This window comes from Solanum dulcamara, chromosome 7 (genome assembly GCF_947179165.1).
Source record: "Solanum dulcamara chromosome 7, daSolDulc1.2, whole genome shotgun sequence".
In the NCBI taxonomy this organism is placed as follows: domain Eukaryota; kingdom Viridiplantae; phylum Streptophyta; class Magnoliopsida; order Solanales; family Solanaceae; genus Solanum; species Solanum dulcamara.
The window spans coordinates 64,105,693-64,117,962 of NC_077243.1; the positions used below are offsets into that span (position 1 = coordinate 64,105,693).

At 57.3% G+C, this 12,270-nt stretch overlaps 36 non-coding genes across 36 annotated transcripts; all 36 read left to right on the forward strand.

Moving 5' to 3' along the window:
• Positions 1 to 198: 198 nt before the first annotated feature.
• Positions 199 to 317, forward strand: LOC129898215 (5S ribosomal RNA). The gene has a single exon (XR_008769126.1). It is a non-coding gene; the product is annotated as a 5S ribosomal RNA (ribosomal RNA).
• A 222-nt stretch (positions 318 to 539) lies between these two features.
• LOC129897405 (5S ribosomal RNA) lies at positions 540 to 658 on the forward strand. The gene has a single exon (XR_008768498.1). It is a non-coding gene; the product is annotated as a 5S ribosomal RNA (ribosomal RNA).
• Positions 659 to 880: 222 nt separating this feature from the next.
• Positions 881 to 999, forward strand: LOC129897441 (5S ribosomal RNA). Its single transcript, XR_008768532.1, has one exon. It is a non-coding gene; the product is annotated as a 5S ribosomal RNA (ribosomal RNA).
• Positions 1,000 to 1,221: 222 nt separating this feature from the next.
• On the forward strand, positions 1,222 to 1,340 carry LOC129897569 (5S ribosomal RNA). The gene has a single exon (XR_008768652.1). It is a non-coding gene; the product is annotated as a 5S ribosomal RNA (ribosomal RNA).
• Positions 1,341 to 1,562: 222 nt separating this feature from the next.
• Positions 1,563 to 1,681, forward strand: LOC129898216 (5S ribosomal RNA). Its single transcript, XR_008769127.1, has one exon. It is a non-coding gene; the product is annotated as a 5S ribosomal RNA (ribosomal RNA).
• A 222-nt stretch (positions 1,682 to 1,903) lies between these two features.
• LOC129897648 (5S ribosomal RNA) lies at positions 1,904 to 2,022 on the forward strand. The gene has a single exon (XR_008768726.1). It is a non-coding gene; the product is annotated as a 5S ribosomal RNA (ribosomal RNA).
• A 222-nt stretch (positions 2,023 to 2,244) lies between these two features.
• On the forward strand, positions 2,245 to 2,363 carry LOC129898219 (5S ribosomal RNA). The gene has a single exon (XR_008769129.1). It is a non-coding gene; the product is annotated as a 5S ribosomal RNA (ribosomal RNA).
• Positions 2,364 to 2,585: 222 nt separating this feature from the next.
• LOC129898220 (5S ribosomal RNA) lies at positions 2,586 to 2,704 on the forward strand. Its single transcript, XR_008769130.1, has one exon. It is a non-coding gene; the product is annotated as a 5S ribosomal RNA (ribosomal RNA).
• Positions 2,705 to 2,926: 222 nt separating this feature from the next.
• LOC129898221 (5S ribosomal RNA) lies at positions 2,927 to 3,045 on the forward strand. Its single transcript, XR_008769131.1, has one exon. It is a non-coding gene; the product is annotated as a 5S ribosomal RNA (ribosomal RNA).
• A 222-nt stretch (positions 3,046 to 3,267) lies between these two features.
• On the forward strand, positions 3,268 to 3,386 carry LOC129898222 (5S ribosomal RNA). Its single transcript, XR_008769132.1, has one exon. It is a non-coding gene; the product is annotated as a 5S ribosomal RNA (ribosomal RNA).
• A 222-nt stretch (positions 3,387 to 3,608) lies between these two features.
• Positions 3,609 to 3,727, forward strand: LOC129898223 (5S ribosomal RNA). The gene has a single exon (XR_008769133.1). It is a non-coding gene; the product is annotated as a 5S ribosomal RNA (ribosomal RNA).
• A 222-nt stretch (positions 3,728 to 3,949) lies between these two features.
• On the forward strand, positions 3,950 to 4,068 carry LOC129897449 (5S ribosomal RNA). Its single transcript, XR_008768540.1, has one exon. It is a non-coding gene; the product is annotated as a 5S ribosomal RNA (ribosomal RNA).
• A 222-nt stretch (positions 4,069 to 4,290) lies between these two features.
• Positions 4,291 to 4,409, forward strand: LOC129897465 (5S ribosomal RNA). Its single transcript, XR_008768555.1, has one exon. It is a non-coding gene; the product is annotated as a 5S ribosomal RNA (ribosomal RNA).
• Positions 4,410 to 4,631: 222 nt separating this feature from the next.
• Positions 4,632 to 4,750, forward strand: LOC129898224 (5S ribosomal RNA). The gene has a single exon (XR_008769134.1). It is a non-coding gene; the product is annotated as a 5S ribosomal RNA (ribosomal RNA).
• A 222-nt stretch (positions 4,751 to 4,972) lies between these two features.
• Positions 4,973 to 5,091, forward strand: LOC129898225 (5S ribosomal RNA). Its single transcript, XR_008769135.1, has one exon. It is a non-coding gene; the product is annotated as a 5S ribosomal RNA (ribosomal RNA).
• A 222-nt stretch (positions 5,092 to 5,313) lies between these two features.
• Positions 5,314 to 5,432, forward strand: LOC129898226 (5S ribosomal RNA). The gene has a single exon (XR_008769136.1). It is a non-coding gene; the product is annotated as a 5S ribosomal RNA (ribosomal RNA).
• Positions 5,433 to 5,654: 222 nt separating this feature from the next.
• On the forward strand, positions 5,655 to 5,773 carry LOC129897418 (5S ribosomal RNA). The gene has a single exon (XR_008768511.1). It is a non-coding gene; the product is annotated as a 5S ribosomal RNA (ribosomal RNA).
• Positions 5,774 to 5,995: 222 nt separating this feature from the next.
• Positions 5,996 to 6,114, forward strand: LOC129898227 (5S ribosomal RNA). Its single transcript, XR_008769137.1, has one exon. It is a non-coding gene; the product is annotated as a 5S ribosomal RNA (ribosomal RNA).
• Positions 6,115 to 6,336: 222 nt separating this feature from the next.
• On the forward strand, positions 6,337 to 6,455 carry LOC129898228 (5S ribosomal RNA). Its single transcript, XR_008769138.1, has one exon. It is a non-coding gene; the product is annotated as a 5S ribosomal RNA (ribosomal RNA).
• A 222-nt stretch (positions 6,456 to 6,677) lies between these two features.
• Positions 6,678 to 6,796, forward strand: LOC129898230 (5S ribosomal RNA). The gene has a single exon (XR_008769140.1). It is a non-coding gene; the product is annotated as a 5S ribosomal RNA (ribosomal RNA).
• Positions 6,797 to 7,018: 222 nt separating this feature from the next.
• On the forward strand, positions 7,019 to 7,137 carry LOC129898231 (5S ribosomal RNA). The gene has a single exon (XR_008769141.1). It is a non-coding gene; the product is annotated as a 5S ribosomal RNA (ribosomal RNA).
• A 222-nt stretch (positions 7,138 to 7,359) lies between these two features.
• LOC129898232 (5S ribosomal RNA) lies at positions 7,360 to 7,478 on the forward strand. Its single transcript, XR_008769142.1, has one exon. It is a non-coding gene; the product is annotated as a 5S ribosomal RNA (ribosomal RNA).
• A 222-nt stretch (positions 7,479 to 7,700) lies between these two features.
• LOC129897583 (5S ribosomal RNA) lies at positions 7,701 to 7,819 on the forward strand. Its single transcript, XR_008768666.1, has one exon. It is a non-coding gene; the product is annotated as a 5S ribosomal RNA (ribosomal RNA).
• Positions 7,820 to 8,041: 222 nt separating this feature from the next.
• LOC129898233 (5S ribosomal RNA) lies at positions 8,042 to 8,160 on the forward strand. Its single transcript, XR_008769143.1, has one exon. It is a non-coding gene; the product is annotated as a 5S ribosomal RNA (ribosomal RNA).
• Positions 8,161 to 8,382: 222 nt separating this feature from the next.
• On the forward strand, positions 8,383 to 8,501 carry LOC129898234 (5S ribosomal RNA). The gene has a single exon (XR_008769144.1). It is a non-coding gene; the product is annotated as a 5S ribosomal RNA (ribosomal RNA).
• A 222-nt stretch (positions 8,502 to 8,723) lies between these two features.
• Positions 8,724 to 8,842, forward strand: LOC129898235 (5S ribosomal RNA). Its single transcript, XR_008769145.1, has one exon. It is a non-coding gene; the product is annotated as a 5S ribosomal RNA (ribosomal RNA).
• Positions 8,843 to 9,064: 222 nt separating this feature from the next.
• On the forward strand, positions 9,065 to 9,183 carry LOC129898236 (5S ribosomal RNA). Its single transcript, XR_008769146.1, has one exon. It is a non-coding gene; the product is annotated as a 5S ribosomal RNA (ribosomal RNA).
• A 222-nt stretch (positions 9,184 to 9,405) lies between these two features.
• Positions 9,406 to 9,524, forward strand: LOC129897603 (5S ribosomal RNA). The gene has a single exon (XR_008768684.1). It is a non-coding gene; the product is annotated as a 5S ribosomal RNA (ribosomal RNA).
• A 222-nt stretch (positions 9,525 to 9,746) lies between these two features.
• Positions 9,747 to 9,865, forward strand: LOC129898237 (5S ribosomal RNA). Its single transcript, XR_008769147.1, has one exon. It is a non-coding gene; the product is annotated as a 5S ribosomal RNA (ribosomal RNA).
• Positions 9,866 to 10,087: 222 nt separating this feature from the next.
• LOC129898238 (5S ribosomal RNA) lies at positions 10,088 to 10,206 on the forward strand. The gene has a single exon (XR_008769148.1). It is a non-coding gene; the product is annotated as a 5S ribosomal RNA (ribosomal RNA).
• A 222-nt stretch (positions 10,207 to 10,428) lies between these two features.
• LOC129898239 (5S ribosomal RNA) lies at positions 10,429 to 10,547 on the forward strand. Its single transcript, XR_008769149.1, has one exon. It is a non-coding gene; the product is annotated as a 5S ribosomal RNA (ribosomal RNA).
• Positions 10,548 to 10,769: 222 nt separating this feature from the next.
• On the forward strand, positions 10,770 to 10,888 carry LOC129898241 (5S ribosomal RNA). Its single transcript, XR_008769151.1, has one exon. It is a non-coding gene; the product is annotated as a 5S ribosomal RNA (ribosomal RNA).
• Positions 10,889 to 11,110: 222 nt separating this feature from the next.
• Positions 11,111 to 11,229, forward strand: LOC129898242 (5S ribosomal RNA). The gene has a single exon (XR_008769152.1). It is a non-coding gene; the product is annotated as a 5S ribosomal RNA (ribosomal RNA).
• A 222-nt stretch (positions 11,230 to 11,451) lies between these two features.
• Positions 11,452 to 11,570, forward strand: LOC129898244 (5S ribosomal RNA). The gene has a single exon (XR_008769153.1). It is a non-coding gene; the product is annotated as a 5S ribosomal RNA (ribosomal RNA).
• A 222-nt stretch (positions 11,571 to 11,792) lies between these two features.
• On the forward strand, positions 11,793 to 11,911 carry LOC129898245 (5S ribosomal RNA). The gene has a single exon (XR_008769154.1). It is a non-coding gene; the product is annotated as a 5S ribosomal RNA (ribosomal RNA).
• Positions 11,912 to 12,133: 222 nt separating this feature from the next.
• On the forward strand, positions 12,134 to 12,252 carry LOC129898246 (5S ribosomal RNA). Its single transcript, XR_008769155.1, has one exon. It is a non-coding gene; the product is annotated as a 5S ribosomal RNA (ribosomal RNA).
• Positions 12,253 to 12,270: the final 18 nt, after the last annotated feature.

Consider the following 12,270-nt stretch of genomic DNA (forward strand, 5'->3'; position numbering starts at 1 on the left):
GTTTCGTCTACTCGACAACAAGTATTTTTTTGCGGACACGACATTCGGGGCCTAGACGCCGTTAGGACGTGCGATGGAGGCGCTTAGGACGGGCGTGACAGGCGGCAGGGTGCGTCGGTGCGTGGAGGGCAGGGCGCATGCCGGGGCGTTTGGGAGGGGAAGGGGGTGTTTAATAGAATTTAGAGCGCCAGGAATGATGGATGCGATCATACCAGCACTAACGCACCGGATCCCATCAGAACTCCGAAGTTAAGCGTGCTTGGGCGAGAGTAGTACTAGGATGGGTGACCCCCTGGGAAGTCCTCGTGTTGCATCCCTCCTTTTTGTCGGAATTCGGCACGGTTTCGTCTACTCGACAACAAGTATTTTTTTGCGGACACGACATTCGGGGCCTAGACGCCGTTAGGACGTGCGATGGAGGCGCTTAGGACGGGCGTGACAGGCGGCAGGGTGCGTCGGTGCGTGGAGGGCAGGGCGCACGCCGGGGCGTTTGGGAGGGGAAGGGGGTGTTTAATAGAATTTAGAGCGCTAGGAATGATGGATGCGATCATACCAGCACTAACGCACCGGATCCCATCAGAACTCCGAAGTTAAGCGTGCTTGGGCGAGAGTAGTACTAGGATGGGTGACCCTCTGGGAAGTCCTCGTGTTGCATCCCTCCTTTTTGTCGGAATTCGGCACGGTTTCGTCTACTCGACAACAAGTATTTTTTTGCGGACACGACATTCGGGGCCTAGACGCCGTTAGGACGTGCGATGGAGGCGCTTAGGACGGGCGTGACAGGCGGCAGGGTGCGTCGGTGCGTGGAGGGCAGGGCGCATGCAGGGGCGTTTGGGAGGGGAAGGGGGTGTTTAATAGAATTTAGAGCGCTAGGAATGATGTATGCGATCATACCAGCACTAACGCACCGGATCCCATCAGAACTCCGAAGTTAAGCGTGCTTGGGCGAGAGTAGTACTAGGATGGGTGACCCCCTGGGAAGTCCTCGTGTTGCATCCCTCCTTTTTGTCGGAATTCGGCACGGTTTCGTCTACTCGACAACAAGTATTTTTTTGCGGACACGACATTCGGGGCCTAGACGCCGTTAGGACGTGCGATGGAGGCGCTTAGGACGGGCGTGACAGGCGGCAGGGTGCGTCGGTGCGTGGAGGGCAGGGCGCATGCCGGGGCGTTTGGGAGGGGAAGGGGGTGTTTAATAGAATTTAGAGCGCTAGGAATGATGGATGCGATCATACCAGCACTAACGCACTGGATCCCATCAGAACTCCGAAGTTAAGCGTGCTTGGGCGAGAGTAGTACTAGGATGGGTGACTCCCTGGGAAGTCCTCGTGTTGCATCCCTCCTTTTTGTCGGAATTCGGCACGGTTTCGTCTACTCGACAACAAGTATTTTTTTGCGGACACGACATTCGGGGCCTAGACGCCGTTAGGACGTGCGATGGAGGCGCTTAGGACGGGCGTGACAGGCGGCAGGGTGCGTCGGTGCGTGGAGGGCAGGGCGCACGCCGGGGCGTTTGGGAGGGGAAGGGGGTGTTTAATAGAATTTAGAGCGCTAGGAATGATGGATGCGATCATACCAGCACTAACGCACCGGATCCCATCAGAACTCCGAAGTTAAGCGTGCTTGGGCGAGAGTAGTACTAGGATGGGTGACCCCCTGGGAAGTCCTCGTGTTGCATCCCTCCTTTTTGTCGGAATTCGGCACGGTTTCGTCTACTCGACAACAAGTATTTTTTTGCGGACACGACATTCGGGGCCTAGACGCCGTTAGGACGTGCGATGGAGGCGCTTAGGACGGGCGTGACAGGCGGCAGGGTGCGTCGGTGCGTGGAGGGCAGGGCGCATGCCGGGGCGTTTGGGAGGGGAAGGGGGTGTTTAATAGAATTTAGAGCGCTAGGAATGATGGATGCGATCATACCAGCACTAACGCACCGGATCCCATCATAACTCCGAAGTTAAGCGTGCTTGGGCGAGAGTAGTACTAGGATGGGTGACCCCCTGGGAAGTCCTCGTGTTGCATCCCTCCTTTTTGTCGGAATTCGGCACGGTTTCGTCTACTCGACAACAAGTATTTTTTTGCGGACACGACATTCGGGGCCTAGACGCCGTTAGGACGTGCGATGGAGGCGCTTAGGACGGGCGTGACAGGCGGCAGGGTGCGTCGGTGCGTGGAGGGCAGGGCGCACGCCGGGGCGTTTGGGAGGGGAAGGGGGTGTTTAATAGAATTTAGAGCGCTAGGAATGATGGATGCGATCATACCAGCACTAACGCACCGGATCCCATCAGAACTCCGAAGTTAAGCGTGCTTGGGCGAGAGTAGTACTAGGATGGGTGACCCCCTGGGAAGTCCTCGTGTTGCATCCCTCCTTTTTGTCGGAATTCGGCACGGTTTCGTCTACTCGACAACAAGTATTTTTTTGCGGACACGACATTCGGGGCCTAGACGCCGTTAGGACGTGCGATGGAGGCGCTTAGGACGGGCGTGACAGGCGGCAGGGTGCGTCGGTGCGTGGAGGGCAGGGCGCATGCCGGGGCGTTTGGGAGGGGAAGGGGGTGTTTAATAGAATTTAGAGCGCTGGGAATGATGGATGCGATCATACCAGCACTAACGCACCGGATCCCATCAGAACTCCGAAGTTAAGCGTGCTTGGGCGAGAGTAGTACTAGGATGGGTGACCCCCTGGGAAGTCCTCGTGTTGCATCCCTCCTTTTTGTCGGAATTCGGCACGGTTTCGTCTACTCGACAACAAGTATTTTTTTGCGGACACGACATTCGGGGCCTAGACGCCGTTAGGACGTGCGATGGAGGCGCTTAGGACGGGCGTGACAGGCGGCAGGGTGCGTCGGTGCGTGGAGGGCAGGGCGCATGCCGGGGCGTTTGGGAGGGGAAGGGGGTGTTTAATAGAATTTAGAGCGCTAGGAATGATGGATGCGATCATACCAGCACTAACGCACCGGATCCCATCAGAACTCCGAAGTTAAGCGTGCTTGGGCGAGAGTAGTACTAGGATGGGTGACCCCCTGGGAAGTCCTCGTGTTGCATCCCTCCTTTTTGTCGGAATTCGGCACGGTTTCGTCTACTCGACAACAAGTATTTTTTTGCGGACACGACATTCGGGGCCTAGACGCCGTTAGGACGTGCGATGGAGGCGCTTAGGACGGGCGTGACAGGCGGCAGGGTGCGTCGGTGCGTGGAGGGCAGGGCGCACGCCGGGGCGTTTGGGAGGGGAAGGGGGTGTTTAATAGAATTTAGAGCGCTAGGAATGATGGATGCGATCATACCAGCACTAACGCACCGGATCCCATCAGAACTCCGAAGTTAAGCGTGCTTGGGCGAGAGTAGTACTAGGATGGGTGACCCCCTGGGAAGTCCTCGTGTTGCATCCCTCCTTTTTGTCGGAATTCGGCACGGTTTCGTCTACTCGACAACAAGTATTTTTTTGCGGACACGACATTCGGGGCCTAGACGCCGTTAGGACGTGCGATGGAGGCGCTTAGGACGGGCGTGACAGGCGGCAGGGTGCGTCGGTGCGTGGAGGGCAGGGCGCACGCCGGGGCGTTTGGGAGGGGAAGGGGGTGTTTAATAGAATTTAGAGCGCTAGGAATGATGGATGCGATCATACCAGCACTAACGCACCGGATCCCATCAGAACTCCGAAGTTAAGCGTGCTTGGGCGAGAGTAGTACTAGGATGGGTGACCCCCTGGGAAGTCCTCGTGTTGCATCCCTCCTTTTTGTCGGAATTCGGCACGGTTTCGTCTACTCGACAACAAGTATTTTTTTGCGGACACGACATTCGGGGCCTAGACGCCGTTAGGACGTGCGATGGAGGCGCTTAGGACGGGCGTGACAGGCGGCAGGGTGCGTCGGTGCGTGGAGGGCAGGGCGCATGCCGGGGCGTTTGGGAGGGGAAGGGGGTGTTTAATAGAATTTAGAGCGCTAGGAATGATGGATGCGATCATACCAGCACTAACGCACCGGATCCCATCAGAACTCCGAAGTTAAGCGTGCTTGGGCGAGAGTAGTACTAGGATGGGTGACCCCCTAGGAAGTCCTCGTGTTGCATCCCTCCTTTTTGTCGGAATTCGGCACGGTTTCGTCTACTCGACAACAAGTATTTTTTTGCGGACACGACATTCGGGGCCTAGACGCCGTTAGGACGTGCGATGGAGGCGCTTAGGACGGGCGTGACAGGCGGCAGGGTGCGTCGGTGCGTGGAGGGCAGGGCGCATGCCGGGGCGTTTGGGAGGGGAAGGGGGTGTTTAATAGAATTTAGAGCGCTAGGAATGATGGATGCGATCATACCAGCACTAACGCACCGGATCCCATCAGAACTCCGAAGATAAGCGTGCTTGGGCGAGAGTAGTACTAGGATGGGTGACCCCCTGGGAAGTCCTCGTGTTGCATCCCTCCTTTTTGTCGGAATTCGGCACGGTTTCGTCTACTCGACAACAAGTATTTTTTTGCGGACACGACATTCGGGGCCTAGACGCCGTTAGGACGTGCGATGGAGGCGCTTAGGACGGGCGTGACAGGCGGCAGGGTGCGTCGGTGCGTGGAGGGCAGGGCGCATGCCGGGGCGTTTGGGAGGGGAAGGGGGTGTTTAATAGAATTTAGAGCGCTAGGAATGATGGATGCGATCATACCAGCACTAACGCACCGGATCCCATCAGAACTCCGAAGTTAAGCGTGCTTGGGCGAGAGTAGTACTAGGATGGGTGACCCCCTGGGAAGTCCTCGTGTTGCATCCCTCCTTTTTGTCGGAATTCGGCACGGTTTCGTCTACTCGACAACAAGTATTTTTTTGCGGACACGACATTCGGGGCCTAGACGCCGTTAGGACGTGCGATGGAGGCGCTTAGGACGGGCGTGACAGGCGGCAGGGTGCGTCGGTGCGTGGAGGGCAGGGCGCATGCCGGGGCGTTTGGGAGGGGAAGGGGGTGTTTAATAGAATTTAGAGCGCTAGGAATGATGGATGCGATCATACCAGCACTAACGCACCGGATCCCATCAGAACTCCGAAGTTAAGCGTGCTTGGGCGAGAGTAGTACTAGGATGGGTGACCCCCTGGGAAGTCCTCGTGTTGCATCCCTCCTTTTTGTCGGAATTCGGCACGGTTTCGTCTACTCGACAACAAGTATTTTTTTGCGGACACGACATTCGGGGCCTAGACGCCGTTAGGACGTGCGATGGAGGCGCTAAGGACGGGCGTGACAGGCGGCAGGGTGCGTCGGTGCGTGGAGGGCAGGGCGCACGCCGGGGCGTTTGGGAGGGGAAGGGGGTGTTTAATAGAATTTAGAGCGCTAGGAATGATGGATGCGATCATACCAGCACTAACGCACCGGATCCCATCAGAACTCCGAAGTTAAGCGTGCTTGGGCGAGAGTAGTACTAGGATGGGTGACCCCCTGGGAAGTCCTCGTGTTGCATCCCTCCTTTTTGTCGGAATTCGGCACGGTTTCGTCTACTCGACAACAAGTATTTTTTTGCGGACACGACATTCGGGGCCTAGACGCCGTTAGGACGTGCGATGGAGGCGCTTAGGACGGGCGTGACAGGCGGCAGGGTGCGTCGGTGCGTGGAGGGCAGGGCGCATGCCGGGGCGTTTGGGAGGGGAAGGGGGTGTTTAATAGAATTTAGAGCGCTAGGAATGATGGATGCGATTATACCAGCACTAACGCACCGGATCCCATCAGAACTCCGAAGTTAAGCGTGCTTGGGCGAGAGTAGTACTAGGATGGGTGACCCCCTGGGAAGTCCTCGTGTTGCATCCCTCCTTTTTGTCGGAATTCGGCACGGTTTCGTCTACTCGACAACAAGTATTTTTTTGCGGACACGACATTCGGGGCCTAGACGCCGTTAGGACGTGCGATGGAGGCGCTTAGGACGGGCGTGACAGGCGGCAGGGTGCGTCGGTGCGTGGAGGGCAGGGCGCACGCCGGGGCGTTTGGGAGGGGAAGGGGGTGTTTAATAGAATTTAGAGCGCTAGGAATGATGGATGCGATCATACCAGCACTAACGCACCGGATCCCATCAGAACTCCGAAGTTAAGCGTGCTTGGGCGAGAGTAGTACTAGGATGGGTGACCCCCTGGGAAGTCCTCGTGTTGCATCCCTCCTTTTTGTCGGAATTCGGCACGGTTTCGTCTACTCGACAACAAGTATTTTTTTGCGGACACGACATTCGGGGCCTAGACGCCGTTAGGACGTGCGATGGAGGCGCTAAGGACGGGCGTGACAGGCGGCAGGGTGCGTCGGTGCGTGGAGGGCAGGGCGCACGCCGGGGCGTTTGGGAGGGGAAGGGGGTGTTTAATAGAATTTAGAGCGCTAGGAATGATGGATGCGATCATACCAGCACTAACGCACCGGATCCCATCAGAACTCCGAAGTTAAGCGTGCTTGGGCGAGAGTAGTACTAGGATGGGTGACCCCCTGGGAAGTCCTCGTGTTGCATCCCTCCTTTTTGTCGGAATTCGGCACGGTTTCGTCTACTCGACAACAAGTATTTTTTTGCGGACACGACATTCGGGGCCTAGACGCCGTTAGGACGTGCGATGGAGGCGCTTAGGACGGGCGTGACAGGCGGCAGGGTGCGTCGGTGCGTGGAGGGCAGGGCGCATGCCGGGGCGTTTGGGAGGGGAAGGGGGTGTTTAATAGAATTTAGAGCGCCAGGAATGATGGATGCGATCATACCAGCACTAACGCACCGGATCCCATCAGAACTCCGAAGTTAAGCGTGCTTGGGCGAGAGTAGTACTAGGATGGGTGACCCCCTGGGAAGTCCTCGTGTTGCATCCCTCCTTTTTGTCGGAATTCGGCACGGTTTCGTCTACTCGACAACAAGTATTTTTTTGCGGACACGACATTCGGGGCCTAGACGCCGTTAGGACGTGCGATGGAGGCGCTTAGGACGGGCGTGACAGGCGGCAGGGTGCGTCGGTGCGTGGAGGGCAGGGCGCATGCCGGGGCGTTTGGGAGGGGAAGGGGGTGTTTAATAGAATTTAGAGCGCCGGGAATGATGGATGCGATCATACCAGCACTAACGCACCGGATCCCATCAGAACTCCGAAGTTAAGCGTGCTTGGGCGAGAGTAGTACTAGGATGGGTGACCCCCTGGGAAGTCCTCGTGTTGCATCCCTCCTTTTTGTCGGAATTCGGCACGGTTTCGTCTACTCGACAACAAGTATTTTTTTGCGGACACGACATTCGGGGCCTAGACGCCGTTAGGACGTGCGATGGAGGCGCTTAGGACGGGCGTGACAGGCGGCAGGGTGCGTCGGTGCGTGGAGGGCAGGGCGCATGCCGGGGCGTTTGGGAGGGGAAGGGGGTGTTTAATAGAATTTAGAGCGCCAGGAATGATGGATGCGATCATACCAGCACTAACGCACCGGATCCCATCAGAACTCCGAAGTTAAGCGTGCTTGGGCGAGAGTAGTACTAGGATGGGTGACCCCCTGGGAAGTCCTCGTGTTGCATCCCTCCTTTTTGTCGGAATTCGGCACGGTTTCGTCTACTCGACAACAAGTATTTTTTTGCGGACACGACATTCGGGGCCTAGACGCCGTTAGGACGTGCGATGGAGGCGCTTAGGACGGGCGTGACAGGCGGCAGGGTGCGTCGGTGCGTGGAGGGCAGGGCGCATGCCGGGGCGTTTGGGAGGGGAAGGGGGTGTTTAATAGAATTTAGAGCGCCAGGAATGATGGATGCGATCATACCATCACTAACGCACCGGATCCCATCAGAACTCCGAAGTTAAGCGTGCTTGGGCGAGAGTAGTACTAGGATGGGTGACCCCCTGGGAAGTCCTCGTGTTGCATCCCTCCTTTTTGTCGGAATTCGGCACGGTTTCGTCTACTCGACAACAAGTATTTTTTTGCGGACACGACATTCGGGGCCTAGACGCCGTTAGGACGTGCGATGGAGGCGCTTAGGACGGGCGTGACAGGCGGCAGGGTGCGTCGGTGCGTGGAGGGCAGGGCGCATGCCGGGGCGTTTGGGAGGGGAAGGGGGTGTTTAATAGAATTTAGAGCGCCAGGAATGATGGATGCGATCATACCAGCACTAACGCACCGGATCCCATCAGAACTCCGAAGTTAAGCGTGCTTGGGCGAGAGTAGTACTAGGATGGGTGACCCCCTGGGAAGTCCTCGTGTTGCATCCCTCCTTTTTGTCGGAATTCGGCACGGTTTCGTCTACTCGACAACAAGTATTTTTTTGCGGACACGACATTCGGGGCCTAGACGCCGTTAGGACGTGCGATGGAGGCGCTTAGGACGGGCGTGACAGGCGGCAGGGTGCGTCGGTGCGTGGAGGGCAGGGCGCATGCCGGGGCGTTTGGGAGGGGAAGGGGGTGTTTAATAGAATTTAGAGCGCCAGGAATGATGGATGCGATCATACCAGCACTAACGCACCGGATCCCATCAGAACTCCGAAGTTAAGCGTGCTTGGGCGAGAGTAGTACTAGGATGGGTGACCCCCTGGGAAGTCCTCGTGTTGCATCCCTCCTTTTTGTCGGAATTCGGCACGGTTTCGTCTACTCGACAACAAGTATTTTTTTGCGGACACGACATTCGGGGCCTAGACGCCGTTAGGACGTGCGATGGAGGCGCTTAGGACGGGCGTGACAGGCGGCAGGGTGCGTCGGTGCGTGGAGGGCAGGGCGCATGCCGGGGCGTTTGGGAGGGGAAGGGGGTGTTTAATAGAATTTAGAGCGCCAGGAATGATGGATGCGATCATACCAGCACTAACGCACCGGATCCCATCAGAACTCCGAAGTTAAGCGTGCTTGGGCGAGAGTAGTACTAGGATGGGTGACCCCCTGGGAAGTCCTCGTGTTGCATCCCTCCTTTTTGTCGGAATTCGGCACGGTTTCGTCTACTCGACAACAAGTATTTTTTTGCGGACACGACATTCGGGGCCTAGACGCCGTTAGGACGTGCGATGGAGGCGCTTAGGACGGGCGTGACAGGCGGCAGGGTGCGTCGGTGCGTGGAGGGCAGGGCGCATGCCGGGGCGTTTGGGAGGGGAAGGGGGTGTTTAATAGAATTTAGAGCGCCAGGAATGATGGATGCGATCATACCAGCACTAACGCACCGGATCCCATCAGAACTCCGAAGTTAAGCGTGCTTGGGCGAGAGTAGTACTAGGATGGGTGACCCCCTGGGAAGTCCTCGTGTTGCATCCCTCCTTTTTGTCGGAATTCGGCACGGTTTCGTCTACTCGACAACAAGTATTTTTTTGCGGACACGACATTCGGGGCCTAGACGCCGTTAGGACGTGCGATGGAGGCGCTTAGGACGGGCGTGACAGGCGGCAGGGTGCGTCGGTGCGTGGAGGGCAGGGCGCACGCCGGGGCGTTTGGGAGGGGAAGGGGGTGTTTAATAGAATTTAGAGCGCCAGGAATGATGGATGCGATCATACCAGCACTAACGCACCGGATCCCATCAGAACTCCGAAGTTAAGCGTGCTTGGGCGAGAGTAGTACTAGGATGGGTGACCCCCTGGGAAGTCCTCTTGTTGCATCCCTCCTTTTTGTCGGAATTCGGCACGGTTTCGTCTACTCGACAACAAGTATTTTTTTGCGGACACGACATTCGGGGCCTAGACGCCGTTAGGACGTGCGATGGAGGCGCTTAGGACGGGCGTGACAGGCGGCAGGGTGCGTCGGTGCGTGGAGGGCAGGGCGCATGCCGGGGCGTTTGGGAGGGGAAGGGGGTGTTTAATAGAATTTAGAGCGCCAGGAATGATGGATGCGATCATACCAGCACTAACGCACCGGATCCCATCAGAACTCCGAAGTTAAGCGTGCTTGGGCGAGAGTAGTACTAGGATGGGTGACCCCCTGGGAAGTCCTCGTGTTGCATCCCTCCTTTTTGTCGGAATTCGGCACGGTTTCGTCTACTCGACAACAAGTATTTTTTTGCGGACACGACATTCGGGGCCTAGACGCCGTTAGGACGTGCGATGGAGGCGCTTAGGACGGGCGTGACAGGCGGCAGGGTGCGTCGGTGCGTGGAGGGCAGGGCGCATGCCGGGGCGTTTGGGAGGGGAAGGGGGTGTTTAATAGAATTTAGAGCGCCAGGAATGATGGATGCGATCATACCAGCACTAACGCACCGGATCCCATCAGAACTCCGAAGTTAAGCGTGCTTGGGCGAGAGTAGTACTAGGATGGGTGACCCCCTGGGAAGTCCTCGTGTTGCATCCCTCCTTTTTGTCGGAATTCGGCACGGTTTCGTCTACTCGACAACAAGTATTTTTTTGCGGACACGACATTCGGGGCCTAGACGCCGTTAGGACGTGCGATGGAGGCGCTTAGGACGGGCGTGACAGGCGGCAGGGTGCGTCGGTGCGTGGAGGGCAGGGCGCATGCCGGGGCGTTTGGGAGGGGAAGGGGGTGTTTAATAGAATTTAGAGCGCCGGGAATGATGGATGCGATCATACCAGCACTAACGCACCGGATCCCATCAGAACTCCGAAGTTAAGCGTGCTTGGGCGAGAGTAGTACTAGGATGGGTGACCCCCTGGGAAGTCCTCGTGTTGCATCCCTCCTTTTTGTCGGAATTCGGCACGGTTTCGTCTACTCGACAACAAGTATTTTTTTGCGGACACGACATTCGGGGCCTAGACGCCGTTAGGACGTGCGATGGAGGCGCTTAGGACGGGCGTGACAGGCGGCAGGGTGCGTCGGTGCGTGGAGGGCAGGGCGCATGCCGGGGCGTTTGGGAGGGGAAGGGGGTGTTTAATAGAATTTAGAGCGCCAGGAATGATGGATGCGATCATACCAGCACTAACGCACCGGATCCCATCAGAACTCCGAAGTTAAGCGTGCTTGGGCGAGAGTAGTACTAGGATGGGTGACCCCCTGGGAAGTCCTCGTGTTGCATCCCTCCTTTTTGTCGGAATTCGGCACGGTTTCGTCTACTCGACAACAAGTATTTTTTTGCGGACACGACATTCGGGGCCTAGACGCCGTTAGGACGTGCGATGGAGGCGCTTAGGACGGGCGTGACAGGCGGCAGGGTGCGTCGGTGCGTGGAGGGCAGGGCGCATGCCGGGGCGTTTGGGAGGGGAAGGGGGTGTTTAATAGAATTTAGAGCGCCAGGAATGATGGATGCGATCATACCAGCACTAACGCACCGGATCCCATCAGAACTCCGAAGTTAAGCGTGCTTGGGCGAGAGTAGTACTAGGATGGGTGACCCCCTGGGAAGTCCTCGTGTTGCATCCCTCCTTTTTGTCGGAATTCGGCACGGTTTCGTCTACTCGACAACAAGTACTTTTTTGCGGACACGACATTCGGGGCCTAGACGCCGTTAGGACGTGCGATGGAGGCGCTTAGGACGGGCGTGACAGGCGGCAGGGTGCGTCGGTGCGTGGAGGGCAGGGCGCATGCCGGGGCGTTTGGGAGGGGAAGGGGGTGTTTAATAGAATTTAGAGCGCCAGGAATGATGGATGCGATCATACCAGCACTAACGCACCGGATCCCATCAGAACTCCGAAGTTAAGCGTGCTTGGGCGAGAGTAGTACTAGGATGGGTGACCCCCTGGGAAGTCCTCGTGTTGCATCCCTCCTTTTTGTCGGAATTCGGCACGGTTTCGTCTACTCGACAACAAGTATTTTTTTGCGGACACGACATTCGGGGCCTAGACGCCGTTAGGACGTGCGATGGAGGCGCTTAGGACGGGCGTGACAGGCGGCAGGGTGCGTCGGTGCGTGGAGGGCAGGGCGCATGCCGGGGCGTTTGGGAGGGGAAGGGGGTGTTTAATAGAATTTAGAGCGCCAGGAATGATGGATGCGATCATACCAGCACTAACGCACCGGATCCCATCAGAACTCCGAAGTTAAGCGTGCTTGGGCGAGAGTAGTACTAGGATGGGTGACCCCCTGGGAAGTCCTCGTGTTGCATCCCTCCTTTTTGTCGGAATTCGGCACGGTTTCGTCTACTCGACAACAAGTATTTTTTTGCGGACACGACATTCGGGGCCTAGACGCCGTTAGGACGTGCGATGGAGGCGCTTAGGACGGGCGTGACAGGCGGCAGGGTGCGTCGGTGCGTGGAGGGCAGGGCGCATGCCGGGGCGTTTGGGAGGGGAAGGGGGTGTTTAATAGAATTTAGAGCGCCAGGAATGATGGATGCGATCATACCAGCACTAACGCACCGGATCCCATCAGAACTCCGAAGTTAAGCGTGCTTGGGCGAGAGTAGTACTAGGATGGGTGACCCCCTGGGAAGTCCTCGTGTTGCATCCCTCCTTTTTGTCGGAATTC